Source organism: Ischnura elegans, chromosome 1 (genome assembly GCF_921293095.1).
Source record: "Ischnura elegans chromosome 1, ioIscEleg1.1, whole genome shotgun sequence".
Taxonomy (NCBI): Eukaryota; Metazoa; Arthropoda; class Insecta; order Odonata; family Coenagrionidae; genus Ischnura; species Ischnura elegans.
The window spans coordinates 155,087,806-155,093,588 of record NC_060246.1 but is presented as its reverse complement, the minus strand read 5'-3'; positions in this window follow the sequence as shown (position 1 = coordinate 155,093,588).

Genomic DNA, 5,783 nt, shown 5'->3' with positions numbered 1-5,783 from the left:
TCATATTATTGCATTTATGATAATGGAAGCACATACATTAATTATAAGTGATTGATGTCAGTGTGGTGCATTCAGAGATTACTTGGTACAGCATTCAAAAGGATTACCCCAGAAGTAGGTAGTAAAAAAATTACTTACTGTGACAACATGTAACAACATAATTCCATTGAAAACCCATATCCCAAAAAGACAGTTGCTAAGACACTAAATAAGACATCACATAGCCCACGAGCATTAAAAGCTTACTCTAAAGCCTGACGAAATAAATTTTTTAAATAAAAATTGCCGATGAAACAGGATTGCTGACACATCTGCTATTAGTATGATCGAATTCATCAAAATGCAAGCAAAAATTAACGTATAGTTCAGTCTCAGCTACTAAAACTTACCCATATCAGGCGCTAAAGTATTTGAAAAATTATTTGGGATGAGTAAAAGTCTCTAGGTCACTGCAGTAAATGTATCAACCTATTAAAAATATGAAAGTCCTGCCAAATCACCAGCATAAACACTTGTAAAGTAAAACATGGTATCTTTTAGATCACACCTCCGATTTTATACTTACTTTGCATGAAGTCACCACCACAAGAAATTTTAAAGAGGCAGGAAAGAAAAAACCCACAGAAATACAATACATATATTATGTATTTTCTATTGTCAACCACAATAATATTTCCAATTTTCTCTTATATCCCACATCTAATTTAGCGAAACAATTACTCTTATTCTCTTTCGAATAGAAAATTATTTAAAAGAGGACTGGTCGATACATAAAAACTATCTTCAATACTTTCTCTGATGAACGTCCACTATCACAGCATCAACTTGCACAAATCAAATCCACATCCACAAATATGTCACTTCTGCCACAATGTCTGTCTTCTTGGCGACAGGTAACAGTGAAGCAATGGTACCTTCCTCCAATCTGGGCACCTTCAATTCAGCAAGAATTTTCTCCTCGTCTTCTCGTCCAAGGCCACAGATTATTTTCTGATATCACAAGGTGCGATGTGAAGCTCACACACCTAAAATTAATAAATAATAAAATACCATGTAACTTATTAGGTCAAATCATTTCCAATTTTTGGTATATCTGCATGAGAAATCAAATTACTAGGCTCGTAAATATATTAAATATTTGTATGCCTGATATTTTTATTGTTTTAAACTATAGCATAAGATAATTTGAAATGATGAAAGCCGACGTGTAATACACCATAGGGCAAGCTAAGAAGCAATATTCGATCCTATAAACTTGACAGCTTATTCCTAGTTTCTCCTTTAACCAAACGTTTACCGAATGAATTAATACAAAAAAGACAACTAAAATGCAAGAATTTTCAAAAGAATTGCTGCTACAATATTTTGAATCACCATTTTTTGTACTGAATATAGTACTATTGTACTTCAGTACTGAATAGTTCGGGATGTTGATGCATCAACATCCCGAAGCCACTTCTAACTTAAAATTACATCCAAATAATTACAGCGAGAAAGAGTACATACCTCACAGTTTTTCGTAGGGGTGAAATGTTTTCTTCTTATCGCCCAAATGCACTTCTTCTTCAACTCAGGATCTTTTGGAAAGCTAAAAACTTGAACCATGTCCCGGAGTTTCAATTACATCCCGACAATACACACACGAAAGGCATTTTTAACAAAAATATCTCACAAACACGTTTCTGAAGCCCAGTGAATGAAATTAAAGAATAAGGGAAACTTCACCATTACCAGACACTCTATTTTTCACAAATTTAACCACAAAAATCCCTGAAATGTGGTGAGACGTAACGTAAACGATGCGATCTCCAACGGCAGGTGCCAGCTTAAGCTTGTGAAGGCATGTGATCTTTCTAGGAGGATATGGCACGATGGCACCACCCGCGAAAGAAAATAGTCCCAGACCGAATAGTTTTATCGATGAGATACAATTTTATCGATACATATGAATTTGCCAGTCCTCTTGCATCTTTTTTCGTCATTAAAGGAAATAAAGAAACAAAACCTTTTTAGTAACTTCCTAAGCGCAATTTTTGTATCTTGATGGTCCACCCTCGTATTCAGGTACGAAAACTTCCTGTGCCGTCTGGGTGAATACTACGATAATAATCACGTTTAATTGCTATTGTGTGCACTACAAGATTTTATTTGGCTAATGATCCGTCAAAAATATACATAAATCGTGATGTAAGGAAAATAATATGGTTTAGCAAGACTTACAACAGTATTACATCGGGAATCATGCCTACCATTACTTATCAATGCTCTACAAAATGTATTGATGAGAAAATTTTAAATACACCGAAGTCAAGCTTGGATTCTTATCACCGGACATTTTTTCGGTTGTTTTACTTCAATATCTAAGTGTTACACAGTGTAAATCATTTCCGGATCTACTGTTTATACCCTCATGGCCATTAAATCGAAAGGGTTTCCTCATCAAAGGAAAAGTTTGAGCAATGGGAAAGTAAAATATCACCTGAGAGATAAGATCGACAGAGATTTCGCTTACAATTCCGAGTAAACTGCCATGAAAACAAAACAGTCTGAAGAAATTAAGGATGGGTCTGGTGAATTTCAAGTGCTGGCAAATCAGAAATTATTATCCTTCCCCAAAATCAGACGAACATGCACAGTGGATAAGAACTGTGTTAAATGGAATCGTTGAAGGAGGTAAGAAAACAATTCCTATTTTCCATCTTATATAATGTACACACCCATCAAATATAACATTTTCAGATTTCCAGAATGATTTAACAATGCTATTGAAACTGATTATTTATACAATTAATGCAAAGTAACCAAATTAACAATAAATCTTTATGATTATAAATAAACATTATGTAACATTCCATTAAAATACAGGTGTCCCATTAATCTTGACCAACTGAAATAACTTTTTATCCAGATGCAAATTCAAAAATGTGTCAAGCAAATGTTCATTACCGTCAGGGGCACATTAATCAGCACGATTGCCTTCCCTGTGGCTTCGTGATTTACAAAGATATGAACAGCGGTATGTCTTTTTTAAATGGCACCCTTTATTTTTTATTCAGCAATTCATTTCCTCTCCTAAAGACTTATTCAAAAATGGAGCACAGTGGATCATTAACATAAACACAGTGTTATAAAAAATGACTGACTCTCTAGCGCTTAGTGCAGGTGCGCGGGTATTGGAACTACTTAACTTGCTGCTGTTGACAGTGAACAAATGAAAACATAGTAAAATGCACACTAGTATAACGTTGTCTTTATGTTGATGGTCCACTGTGCTACATTTTTGAATAATTCTTTGGGAGAGGAAATTAATTTCCGAATAAAAAATATAGGTTGCCCTTTAAAAAAGATATACCGCTATTGATATCTTTGTAAAGAACAAAGCTACTTGGAAGGCAATCATGCTGATCAATGTCCCCCTGACGGCTAATGAACATTTGCTTGACATATTTTTGAATTTGCATTTGGACAAAAAGTTATTTCGGGTGGTCAAGATAAATGGGACACCCTGTATATTCAGATTAGCAAGAGAATTATGAATACATGGTGAAGGCCGCCACACATCCGGGATTATTTCCAATTTTTGTACGTCCATACACCCTCAATTACATCGGCTACTGGATTAGCTGAACCTGCAATTAAAAATATGTATAAATTCATTAGCTATATTACACCTAAATAGGAATTATTTGACAATTTCAATGGACAAAATCTGTGTGATATATCAAATGCTTAGTATCACCAAACAAGGTAAACCTCTAGATGTTAATGAAAAATGCTATCACTTAAGTTTCTACTTCATCAGGAGAACAATGAATGAGCAATTTCAATGTCGAGTTCGTTTAAAGTTCGTCGCCAACTAAGCATGTGATTGAATGTAAGATATTCAGAATAGGAGGGCTGATTGCTTTATTTGACCACCACAAAATGCAAGAATTTCTGTTGGATGTGTCAAAAGGTGTCACGCTTCAAGCAGTAGCCCAATGGCCTATCCACTAGGCCACCACACTTCTACACTGGTGGTAAATAGAGTTGGTCCTTATCAAATTAGGGAACAATTTACTACACATATACAAAATAATCCTATTCCATTTAATGTTGTCTAAAATCGGCTATACTTTTGTCACCCTTTAATGACAAAACAATGAAAGTAATGAAATTGAATTTTTGCAAGCTAGTATTTGAGTAACTTAACATTATGATGCACATTTATGGTACAAAATAGGTGCATACTTTTGTTTTCTATCTATAGTAGTGGTGCGACATATGTGTGCACCTAGTGTAAAAATAGCCTAAAATAGATTGTTTGTTGTATCGTGAGCAATAACCTTAGTGAGTGTTATTCACATTGATTAAAATTGAAGTGACAATTGTAACGAAAGACACATATGTTGAGTCACAGGGGGGAAATTCATTCACAGAATATGAATTCTGGTTGAGTAGTTAGTAGGAAACCACCACATGTGCCACACACTTTCATCATCTTTATACAGGGTAATTACTTATTTTTTAAATTGAAAAACAGACGAACACATGATTGATCATCATGAACACATTCACAAAGAAGCAATGAAAAGGGCACTCACGTGATCCTAGCATAGATAAAGGAACTGTTGCTTCAGCAAAGTTGTAATCACAAAAATATCAACAACACCTACGAGCAAAAAAAGATGAACAAGACCTAAATGAAAAATGATATTAACCAGAGATTGCAGTAACTCAGCAAAAACTAATTAGAAGATGTTGCCTCCCCTTTCTAAGAGATTAGAGGACATAAATGGGCTATGGAACAAGACAAAACACATTCCGGGCATGTAAAGTGGTCAAGATTCATTAATACCTATATGCTTTCACAACAATATTTTTATGACTGAGCATTTTATTTCTAAATAAGATCAATTAAGGTGTATATCAACCCATTAACAGAGGAAGAAGTTCATGTTGTTTTTTTGCTGAGTAAGTGCTGCTACTGGTCATCGCTAATGATAATAATAACTTTTCGGTCGATAGTTGAAATATTGCCAGGCATTGCTTTCAAAACATGAGACGCAATTGTAAGGCCAGTATAATAACTAAACAATTTTGCATTTTAGATCTAATTTCCACGATTGTAGAAAACAAAATTAATTTGCCAATGCTGGGTTGAGAACCACAAATCCCTGTACACATGTTATGATTTTTAACTAATGTCGAATTTTGGTGGCTAAGAGAGTCATGCGTATCTTCGCTCTAAATAGACCTAATATCTGAACACTAAGTGTTCAATGAAGCACGAAATTCACTCACACCGCACAACTTGTACAGCGAATTAGTACCAAAATGTTTTTACCATTATGTCAATACACAAAAATGTTCACCAGCGAAGGTACGCAGAGATGAATAGAGTTCCAAAAGAGAACGGATATTTTTTTAAATTTCTTACTTCATTACGATTAGCATTATCGCACATGACAAAATTCAACATAGTATAATACAATTTTAGCATTGATAGGGATAAGTAACAATTAACCTGTACACTGCCGCACAGGAGTCCACCTGCTGCACATGGCACATTCATAGACAATTAACAAGGTTGACCATGCACTTCAAGCAAATGATATAGATATTACTAATAATTGACTATTTTGCAACTTACCGGTGGAATATGAGTCCAGGTATCTTTTAACCAGGGCCATTACTGTACCCGTAAGCCGCGCAGCAAACCATTTGCGAAGGATGAATAAATATGTCGTTTTCAAGGTTAAATACTCACTTTCTAACGGAGATAAATATATACTAGTATTAAG